Source organism: Pristiophorus japonicus, chromosome 10 (assembly GCF_044704955.1).
Source record: "Pristiophorus japonicus isolate sPriJap1 chromosome 10, sPriJap1.hap1, whole genome shotgun sequence".
NCBI classification, from domain to species: domain Eukaryota; kingdom Metazoa; phylum Chordata; class Chondrichthyes; family Pristiophoridae; genus Pristiophorus; species Pristiophorus japonicus.
Window position 1 is genome coordinate 177,791,746 of NC_091986.1, and position 12,075 is coordinate 177,803,820.

A 12,075-nucleotide genomic window follows, 5' to 3' on the forward strand; every position below is an offset into this window, starting at 1 on the left:
GAGTACTTAAGGAGGTGGCCTTGGAAATAGCGGATGCATTGACAGTCATTTTCCAACATTCCATTGACTCTGGATCAGTTCCTATCAAGTGGAGGGTAGCCAATGTAACCCCACTTTTTTAAAAAAGGAGGGAGCGCGAAAACAGTAGTAGGTAAAATGATGGAATCAATTTTTAAGGATGTCATAGCAGCGCATTTCGAAAGAGGTGACATGATAGGTCCAAGTCAGCATGGATTTGTGAAAGGGAAATCATGCTTGACAAATCTTCTGGAATTTTTTAAGGATGTTTCCAGTAGAGTGGACAAGGGGGAACCAGTTGATGTGGTATATTTGGACTTTCAGAAGGCTTTCGACAAGGTCCCACACAAGAGATTAATGTGCAAAGTTAAAGCACATGGGATTGGGGGTAGTGTGCTGACATGGATTGAGAACTGGTTGTCAGACAGGAAGCAAAGAGTAGGAGTAAATGGGTACTTTTCAGAATGGCAGGCAGTGACTAGTGGGGTACTGCAAGGTTCTGTGCTGGGGCCCCAGCTGTTTACACTGTACATTAATGATTTAGACGAGGGGATTAAATGTAGTTTCTCAAAATTTGCGGATGACACCAAGTTGGGTGGCAGTGTGAGCTGCGAAGAGGATGCTATGAGGCTGCAGAGTGACTTGGATAGGTTAGGTGAGTGGGCAAATGCATGGCAGATGAAGTATAAAGTGGATAAATGTGAGGTTATCCACTTTGGTGGTAAAAACAGAGAGACAGACTATTATCTGAATGGTGACAGATTAGGAAAAGGGGAGGTGCAACGAGACCTGGGTGTCATGATACATTAGTCATTGAAGGTTGGCATGCAGGTACAGCAGGCGGTTAAGAAAGCAAATGGCATGTTGTCCTTCATAGCGAGGGCATTTGAGTACAGGGACAGGGAGGTGTTGCTACAGTTGTACAGGGCCTTGGTGACGCCACACCTGGAGTATTGTGTACAGTTTTGGTCTCCTAACTTGAGGAAGGACATTCTTGCTATTGAGGGAGTGCAGCGAAGGTTCACCAGACTGATTCCCGGGATGGTGGGACTGACCTATCAAGAAAGACTGGATCAACTGGGCTTGTATTCACTGGAGTTCAGAAGAATGAGAGGAGACCTCATAGAAATGTTTAAAATTCTGACGGGTTTAGACAGGTTAGATGCAGGAAGAATGTTCCCAATGTTGGGGAAGTCCAGAACCAGGGGTCACAGTCTAAGGATAAGGGGCAAGCCATTTAGGACCGAGATGAGGAGCAACTTCTTCACCCAGAGAATTCTCTACCACAGAAGGTTGTTGAGACCAATTCACTAAATATTTCTAGAAGGAGTTAGATGAAGTCCTTACTACTAGGGGGATCAAGGGGTATGGCGAGAAAGCAGGAATGGGGTACTGAAGTTGCATGTTCAGCCATGAACTCATTGAATGGCGGTGCAGGCTAGAAGGGCCGAATGGCCTACTCCTGCACCTATTTTCCATGTTTCTATGTTAATAGCAATGAGAACTCCGTATCTACAAGTTCTCATTGCTGAGAAAAAACCCCACACTAAACAGAAAAAAAATCAAAAAAATCTCAATTAAAATTAATTGAAATTAAAAAGTTAATAAATGTCTTAGAAAAATAAAATATTTTTCCGATTTTTTAAAGTTTTGTAATTAGGGTTAAAAATAAACATACCTTAGTAGGCACGGTTTTTAAACATTAAACTGTGTTAAAAAAATTTTTTTAAATATGTTTTAAAACTCTTACGCTGGTAAAAGTAGGCTATGCGCCTATTGCGGTATTTACCAGGCGCAAGAGTTTTCAGGACATTTGCTGGGCAAGAGATGGGTAAATACCACAATCTTGCTCATGCGAATGTCCTGGCTGTGGGGATATGGAGGATCTGTCAAGCTAGAGCTTGACAGATCAGAAAAGCCGTTTTTTGGCGCATGCGCACTGTGCGCCGAAAACCGTCTTTTGCAAAGCCTCCCCGGGTCTGGGATTTCTGCTCCAATGGTGTCTACTACTCACTCTCGCTGTAAAATAAAGCTTCGTAGGTATTGTGAATAAGTAGAAAGATGGGTGCAATCATGGACCTAATTTAACAGTGTTTAACATGATTGCAGACTATCTCAATCACTAAATCCATATTAGTGTCAGCTGGCTCAGTGGTAGTATTCTTACTCAAGTCAGATGGTTGTGGACTCAATCCCCACGAGCACGAAATTCTAGGTGGACACTTAATGCAGTGTTCCCTTGGTACTACACTATCAGAAGTGCCATCTGCCACATGAAATGTTGAATTGAGGTCCCACGTGCCTGTTCAGGTGGACATAACAGATTCCATACAGTTTTAACAAGAGCCAAGGAGCTCTTCCGGTGCCTGGCCAAAATCTCCCTCTCAACCATCACCAGCAAAACAGATTAACTGGTCATTTATCTCATTGCTCATTTCTGGGACCTTGCCTTGCATAAATTAGCTGCTGTATTTGCCTACATAACAGTAACTATAGTTCAAGAGTAATAATTAGCAGTAAAGTATTTTTGGGATGTCCTGAGGATATGAAAGGCATTATATAAATACAAGTTCTCTCTTATTGGTGCTTTTTGGGGGTGAGAATGGTTCTTTTCAATGCTCATACTCTCAATACATATAACTATGATTCATCAATACTTTATAATAAAGCTGGAAAAACTGATTAAAGTACTTATTACATTTCACCTGCTAATGAAACCCTGTACTTTCAAACATTTTATCAGCTCGCTTAGGAAGACAAGAAATAGGAATAGGCCCTTCGAGTCTGCTGCACTATTCAATTATCATGGCTGACTTTCTACCTCAACTCCACCTTCCTGCACTGTCCCCATATCCCTTGATCTCTGTTTGATTATACTCAACGACTGAACATCCACAGCACACTGTAGAGAATTCCAAAGATTCACAACCCTTTAACCCAGGCTAGTAATATCACTAGTGGGCCAGGAATGCTCACTTTAACTACAAGTACAAGTGCAATATAAAAGCAATAAAAGCAGGTTTTGTCTTTCAAATGCCAACTAATTTCTAGTTATCTCATAGCCCAGAGCAAGGACTGTGTCAATATGGCTTCAGATAGATTATGTAATTGGGCTATAGATTGAGTTAGTGGTCTGAAGCCCTTCCAGGGGAATCCACTTAGAATGAGATCCAAGTGCTGAGCAGTGGTGCTCATCTGTTTGAAGGCTGCTCACTGGCATTCTAAAACATGAAAATTAGGTGAAGATAACAGGAATTCCAATGGAAAATTGATCAGAAGAATCAATGGAAAATCCAGAAACTATATAAATACATTTCAAATATTATAACTTACATTCATGTAATCACTACAACAATTTGCTTTATAATAGTGCCTTTAATTTTTTTTAAATCTCAAGGCACTTCATAGAAGCATAATCAGACAAAAATGGACACCAAGCCAAAGAAGGCGAATCATCATAGGCAGTCCCTCAAAATTGAGGAAGACTTGCTTCCACTCTAAAAATGAGTTCTTGGGTGACTGTACAGTCCAATATGGGAATTACAGTCTCTGTCACAGGTGGGACAGTCAGTGAAGGAAAGAGTGGGTGGGACTGGTTTACCGCACGCTCCTTCTGCTGCCTGCGCTTGGTTTCTGCATGCTCTCGGCGATGAGACTCGAGGCGTTCAGCGCCCTCCTCGATGCACTTCCTCCACTTGGGGCAGTCTTTGGCCAGGGACTCCCAGATGTCAGTGGGGATGTTGCATTTTATCAAGGAGGCTTTGAGAGTGTCCTTGAAACGTTTCCTCAGCCCACCTTGGGCTCGCTTGCCATGTAGGAGTTCAGAGTAGAGCGTTTGCTTTGGAAGTCTTGTGTCAGGCATGTGAACAATGTGGCCTGCCCAACGGAGCTGGTCGAGTGCGGTCAGTGCTTCGATGCAAAGAAAGTGACTAAGAGCTTGGTCAAAGAGGTAGATTCTAAGGAGGGTTTTAAATAAAGAGGTGGAGAGAGGTTTAGGAAGGGAATTTCAGAGTTTAAGGCCTGGACGACTGAAGGCCCAGTGCCAATGGTGTGACAAGGAGTGGGAGGATGCCAATGAGGCCAGAGTTGAAGAAACACAGCATTCTCAGAGAGCTGTAAGGCTGGAGGAGTTTACAGAGATAGGATGTGGCGAAGTTATGGAGCAAGAATGATAATTTTTTTTAATTGGAAGTGTTGCTGGATCAGGAGTCAATATAGATCAGCGAGCACAGAGGTGATGGGTGAGCCTATCCTCCAACGACTGTCTGTCCCACCTGTGACAGACTGTAATTCCTGTATTGGACTGTTTAGTCACCTGAGAACTCACTTTTAGAGTGGAAACAAGTCTTCCTCGATTTCGAGGGACTGCCTATGATGATGATGATGGATGGGTGAGCAGGACTTGGTGCAGGTTAGAATACAGACAGCAGAGTTTTAGATGAGGTTCTTTAAGAAGAGTAGAGGACAGGAGGTCACACTGGAAAGCATTACCATTGTTGAGCCAAGGGGTAACAAAAGAATGGAAGATTTCAGCAGATGGGCTCAGGCATGGGCGGAGACGGGTGATGTTAGAGGAGACAGTAGGCGGTCTTTGCGATGGGAAGGATATGGAGTCGGATGCTCAATCCATGGTCAAATAAGACACAGAGGTTGCAGTCAGAGACAGCCCGAGACAGTGGGAATCGGTAGGGAGGGAACAGAATTTTTGGCAGGGGCCAAAGATAATGGCTTTGTTCTTTTATTGGAGGAAATTATGCCTGATCTAGGACTGGATGTTGGACAAGCAGGATGAGAACACAGAGGCAGTGAAGGGGTCGAGAGAGGTGGTGCTGAGGTAACATTAGTGTACATGTAGAACCCAACATCATGTCTTCAGATGATGTTGCCTTGGGGTAGCATGTAGATGTGGAATTGGGGGGGGGAAATCCCCAAAGCCAATGGTGCAGGGTGGGAAAAGAATGCATTGCAGGAGATTCTCAGGCTATGACTTGACAGGCAAGAGTGGATTCAAATGACGGCAGCCCTATTGAGCTGGACAACTGAGGAAAGGCACTGGAGGATGATGGTGTGGTTGATCATGTCAAACTGTGTTACCTGTATCCTAGCTCAGGCCATCACCCCTGTGCTGGATTGCCTACATTGGCTCCCTGTCCAGCAGCGCCTCAGTTTTAAAATTCTCACCCTGGCTTTCAAATCCCTCCATAACCTCGCCCCTTCCTATCTCTGCACCTCCTCCAGCCCTACAACCCTTCGAGATCTCTATGCTTTGCCAATTCTGAGCACATGCACAACTCCAACTTTAAATTGCGCCATCATTGGCAGCCTTGCCTTCAGCTGTCTGGGCCCTAGGCTCTGGAATTCCCTCCTTAAGCCTCTCTACCTCCCTCTCATTCTTAAGACGTTCCTTAAAACCTACCTCCTGGACCAAGTTTTTACTCTCTTGTTCTAATATTTCCTTATGTGGCTCAGTGTCAAATTTTGTTTGATGTTGGGATGTTTTACTATATAAATGCAAGTTGTTATTATTGTTTATTCAAGGAGTTTTGATTACAACTGCCACCTGATATCAATAAAAATAAAGGTAGCTTATAGTTTATATCTGGCTTCATCTCTCTCGATATATAAAGAAAGACTTGCATTTCTATAGCGCCTTTCACAACCACTCAAAGCACTTTACAGCCAAAGTAGTTTTGGAGTGTAGTCACTGTTGTAATGTAGGAAACGCCGCAGCCAATTTGCGCACAAGCAAGCTCCCACAAACAGCAATCAATGTGATAATCACCAGATCATCTGTTTTTGTTATGTTGACTAAGGGATAAATATTGGCCCTGCACTTTTTAAAAAAAAAAGTGCCATGGGATCTTTTACATCCACTTTGACGGGGCAGACAGGGCCTCGGTTTAACTTCTCATCCGAAAGACAACCCCTCCGACAGTGCAGCATTCCCTCAACACTGCACTGGAGTGTCAGCCTAGATTTTTGTGCAAGTCCCTGGAGTGGGACTTGAACCCTAACTCAGAGGCAAGAGTGCTACCCACTGATCCACAGCAGACACTGTTGTTGTTTTCAGTCCCCCTATTGCAGAGAAGTCCACGTGAAAGACACGAGATCCAGTTCAGATAATATTGCTACTGTTATGCACCCAAGTTATACTATTGCAAGATTAGATATTGGGCAGATGGGCGTTAACTTGAACACAGACGCAGAGACTGCCCACTGTAAAAGTAGAGGACAGAAGACATTTTTTTTATCCATGCATTAGCATATTTTCTGTCATACCATGACATTTCTTTCATCCCCTCCAGAGTAATTAAGCAAATGATCAACACATGATTTAGTCTGGCAGTCACTTCTGTGCTCAATACCAATATACAGGAGACATAAACAAGCATGTGTTAAGATTTGTCCTTTGTTTAAAATGAGGTGCATCACAGCATGAGGTACAAGGACAGAATTCCAAGTTATTTCACTTGAAAAGGAGTAAGACAAAAGTTTTATTATTAATAACTTGACATCCACACATCTGCAGTATAGCAAAAATATTTGGACTGATTATTTCATCTGTTGTCGTAACCTGGGTGGAGGAAAGCTACTTACAAATACAAGAGCTAGATAACTTCTAGAGTTGCAAAATCAAGCCACAAACAGCACTTTCACGAGTCCTACTTCCAACTGATCAAAATGGGCAATACAAAAATCTGTACTGGTAATGCAATCCACAAGATCTGATTAGGTCATGAAGCATAACAACACAACAAAAACAAGTGATTCCATCCTTTAAAAAAAGGAGTTGCCATCAATATCTTTTCAAAAAGGAAAGACAAAAAATTACTTTAAAAAAAAAGAACCAGTGATGGGGGTATTTCCTTTTTAATACAGCATGTGTTATTTCATAATATTTGGGGGGCAGGGGAACCTAATAGGCACTATTATAACTAGGCTGCTAAAAGAAAAGTGCTACAAGGAATAATTGCAAAAAGTTAAGAGCACAATAGTTGATTGTGATGTCCTGTGAACAAAACATCATGTGATGTGAAAAACCACTGTTCACAATGACTATATTAGTTCTCCATGCGACACATTGTCCCAAAAACCACAAAGCAGCTTAGCTCTATTCGACATTAAACTATTTAAAAAGGAACATGCTCTCACGACCTGTCAATTTCAGTTGAGTTTTCTTCTTAAAAAATTACAAGTTGACTAGGTTTCCAACTTAGGTTAACTTCTTAGCAATTGCAGAAGGTGTGGAAACATATTTTGTGGCTTAATCTCAACTCCCCACAACATTATACTATTAACTGATTTTGAAACATAGCCTCAGAAATACCAGGGGATAAAGGTTCCAATCAGGAGGCCAATAGTACTCAAGTCATTTTTTTTTATGGCCATTATTTTTCACACCAATATCCTCAATAAGCCAATTATCTTGGATAGTCGTTAACAAACTTTAAAAAATGAATTTCAGTATTGTGTGCAGATTGAAACACTTTCACATCACTAAGCACTTGGATTAACAATTTAAATAGCAAAATAAAAGGACCATCTACTCAAACCAACCTCAGAAACGTACCTTTAATGGATCAATTTAAATTTTCAGTTTCTAACACCAACAACCCTTACGGACTTCATTACTGTACTATTGGCAACTCAATGCCAATTTATTGAGTTTAAATGACATTTGTTCTTAGAAAATAGGTGCAGGAGTAGGCCATTCGGCCCTTCGAGCCTGCACCGCCATTCAATAAGATCATGGCTGATCATTCCCTCAGTACCCCTTTCTCTCCATACCCCTCGATCCCCTTAGCCGTAAGGGCCATATCTAACTCCCTCTTCAAAGTATCCAAAGAACTGGCATCAACAACTCTCTGCGGCAGGGAATTCCACAGGTTAACAACTCTGAGTAAAGAAGTTTCTCCTCACCTCAGTCCTAAATGGCCTACCCCTTATCCTAAGACTGTGTCCCCTGGTTCTGGACTTCCCCAACAGCGGGAACAATCTACCCACATCTAACCTGTACCGTCCCGTCAGAATCTTTTATGTTTCTATGAGATCCCCTCTCATCCTTCTAAACTCCAATGTATAAAGGCCCAATTGATCCAGTCTCTCATCATATGTCAGTCCAGCCATCCCGGGAATCAGTCTGGTGAACCTTCGCTGCACTCCCTCAATAGCAAGAACGTCCTTCCTCAGATTAGGAAACCAAAACTGAACACAATATTCCAGGTGAGGCCTCACTAAGGCCCTGTACAACTGCAGTAAGACCTCCCTGCTCCTATACTCAAATCTCCTAGCTATGATAGCCAACATACCATTTGCCTTCTTCACCGCCAGCTGTACCTGTATGCCGACTTTCAATGACTGATGAACCATGACACCCAGGTCTCGTTGCACCTCCCCTTTTCCTAATCCGCCACCATTCAGATAATATTCTGTCTTCGCGTTTTTGCCCCCAAAGTGGATAACCTCACATTTATCCACCTTATACTGCATCTGCCATGTATTTTCCCACTCACCTAACCTGTCCAAGTCACCCTGCAGCCTCTTAGCGTCCTCCTCACAGCTCACACCGCCACCCAGTTTAGTGTCACCTTCAAACTTGGAGATATTACACTCAATTCCTTCATCTAAATCATTAATGTATATTATAAAGAGCTGGGGTCCCAGCACTGAGCCGTGCGGCATTCTACTAGTCACTGCCTGCCATTCTGAAAAGGACCCATTTATCCCGACTCTCTGCTTCCTGTCTGCCAACCAGTTCTCTATCCACGACAGTACATTACCCCCAATACCATGTGCTTTGATTTTGCACAACAATCTCTTGTGTGGGACCTTGTCAAAAGTCTTTTGAAAGATTAAAAAACAGTTTCTGTAATCAATACCGCGACCCCACCCCGCCCCCCCTGCAAGGGATATAGAATTGTAGCAGGCAAAGAGCAGACAGATAGGTGGTCACAACACAATGCTGCAGGTAGTGAACTAATCAGTATTAGGAGGGTCTGAGGATGTAACACTAGCTTATGTAAATATAGCACACTGATAACACATTAAAACTGTATGGTTAACCTTAGTAACACTTAACAAAACAGCTGAAGTCAGCAGTTACAATTTGATTAGAAGTCTCTGAGGAAGACATAAGCCAGTATTTTGGAACAGTTACTTTAGGCGACATATAGACTATGGTAAAGTGCACAATTAGCATATGATGGGAGATGGACAATTGCATGTACCACTCAGATAAGAGTCTGATAAGAGTCTGATAAGAGACGACAAATCAATGTAACTCCACTGATAGCAATAGACCTATTGATGATTTTTCTTGTTCCACGCTCACTATTAAAAATATGAGGAAAGCCTACGGCACAGATTTTTAAATTAGGGTCCCAATGGTCATCAGATTTCTGTATTTGTCAACTTACTAGCACATTATTTCTGTTGCTGTGTACTAATAAAAACATTTTCTGCAATCTTTTGGATGATAAAATCTTTTGGATATTTAAAACATGGGCCCTGGGAGCAAAAACACATGAGAACCAGTGGTCTGGGGTACTTTCAGCACAGACCACACAAAAACCTACCAAAGAGATCTCCTATCAAGATGGGAGTGGTGTCTTCAAATATGTCACTCACTTATTCTCATGGAAATCCCATGAAACGTATGTAATCTAAGCTAGTACAAATTCACTTCCATTTCAGAATTTAGAAATCAAGCAAGCTCCTGGTGATTTTTTAAAATTAAATATACTCTGCTGTATGATCACGATAAAATTCAAGAGAATCATAGAAATGAAAGCACACAAGAAAGCAATTTCAACCATTACTGCATAGAAAAGCACAATTCTTAAAATGCTTTGTAGCTTTGTCATTAAAAGAAAGGACATGAGAATACTCTCAATACAAAGTAATACCGTGCAGCAACTGTACAATTTAAATTACAAAAGGGAAGGCAGAAAAAAGCCCTGTCAGATCAATTAATGCACACCCTAACCTTGGTATCCGAAAATCAACCCCGAACTGAGCTTTTGTCCCACATCTTCATCACAAAATCACCTATTCCACCTCCGTAACATCGACCGCCACCTCAAACCATCTACCACTGAAATCCATACCTTTGTCACCTCCAGATTTGACTATCCCCTACTCTCCTGACCAGCAGTAAAATTTTTGGGGATGTGCTAAGATTATGAAAGGCAAGTTTGTTCTTTCTGTAACCTCCTCCTGACTCCAGCCTCTTGTGCACCCCCCTTTGCTCCACCATTGGTGAATGTGCCTTCAGTTGCCAATACCCTGCCTAAATCCTTCACCGCCTTTAAGATCTTCCTTAAAAAGCCACCTCATCACCCCTGCTAATATCTCCTTCATCCATTTTTCCATCAACACCTCTGTGAAGCACCTTTTACATTGAAGGTATCATATACAAGTCTCTGCTCCCCTCCGCTGTCTCTAGATTGTCCCACTGCTAGTCTGACATCCAGTACTGGGCAAGCAGAAATTTCATCCAACTAAATATTGGGAAAACCAAAGCCATTGTCTTCAGTCACCACCACAAACTCCATCCCTCTCGCTGGCAACTGTCTAAGCCAGACAGTTCGCAATCTTGGCATCATATTTGACCCCACGATCAGCTTCAAAACACACATCCGCGCCATCATTAAGACCATCTACTTCCATCTCTAACGTTGCCCGACTCCACCCTAGCTCATTGCTGCTAAAACCCTCATCTGTGCCTTTATTATCTCTAGACTGGACTATTCCCACACTCCAGGCCTTGTTTTCAAATCTCTCCAAGGCCTCACCACTCCTATCTCTAATCTCCTCCAACCTTCCGACGTATCTGGTCTCCTCCAATTCTGGCCTCTTGAGCATTCGGCAATGCCTTCAGCTGCCAAAGTCCAAAGCTCTAGAATTCCCTCCCTAAATCTCTCTGCTTCTCTTTCCTCCTTTAAGGCATTCCTTAAAACCAACCTCTTTGGTCAAGATTTTTTGTCATCTGCCCAATAGTTCCCATCTGGCTCGGTATCGTAATACTGTTCCTATATGGCTCGGTATCGTAATACTGTTCCAGTGACGTACCTTGGGACATTTTACTATATTAAAAAAGGTGCTATATAAATACATGTTCTTGTTGTATAAATGCAAGTTGTTGCTGTTGTAGACACTGCAAACTCATCTACCACTCTCTTCGAGTGCTAGTAATGCTAAATTCTTGAAGGATTCAGGTACAAAAAAAACTGGGACAATTTCAGAAAAAAATTCATCCCCGACTCCCTTAAATAATGAAGCATACTCCAGACCATAATTACTCATGATGCTTTGGAGGGTACAACACAAATTCACCAGAATTATACTAGAGCATAAAGGGTTACATTTTGCAAACGGGTTACAAAAACTTCTTGTATTCCCTGGAGTTTAGATAGTTGAGTGTTGATCTAATCAAGGGATTATAAAAGGGATTCAATATTGTAGACAGAGAAACTATTTCCTCTGGTATGGGAAAACAGACCTGGGGGGGTATCATTTTTGAGTTCGGCCATCGGGAGTGAAATCAGGATGCACTTTTCACAGAGGGTAATGGAAATCTGGAACTTTCCCCAAAGAGCTGTGGAGGTTGGGTCAATTGGAACTTTTAATATATTTTTTTATTATTTAGGTATGAGCATCAAGGGATATAGACCAAATTTGGTAAATGGGGTTGAGATACAGAACAGCAACAAGCTGGAGGGACTGAATGGTCAACTCCTGTTCCTATTAACCAACACAGGATACATTTCTGTAAAACTTTCCCCCGAAAATACGCGCAATAAATTCTACCCCGCACTTACTTACCGGCCAGTTAGGAAATCTCCTGGACGGGCGGTTAGATCCAAATACTTTGGGAAAGGAAATAAGACAAATATTTCCTGAGCTGGGATAATAGTTTTATTATTTACGGGGAGGGGGTTTCTTTATTTGATAAGGTCACACAGTCCCCCCCCCAGGGTCAAGCCCTATGCAGATCATTCGTGGCTCCTGCGCCACGCTGACTGACCCCGTGAACTGCGGCTCTCGGTCACATGGTCG

The 12,075-nt window shown here is 42.3% G+C and overlaps 1 protein-coding gene across 2 annotated transcripts in view; it reads right to left on the minus strand.

The window, feature by feature from the left end:
• Positions 1–12,074, minus strand: part of sparta (spartin a) — a 50,968-nt gene extending 38,894 nt beyond the window's left edge. For both annotated transcript variants that reach the window (XM_070892350.1, XM_070892349.1), the window contains exon 1: positions 11,842–12,074. The gene's annotated coding sequence lies outside the window, so the exon portion shown is untranslated. The remainder of the gene's footprint in view (positions 1–11,841) is intronic.
• Between the last annotated feature and the right edge of the window lies 1 nt (position 12,075).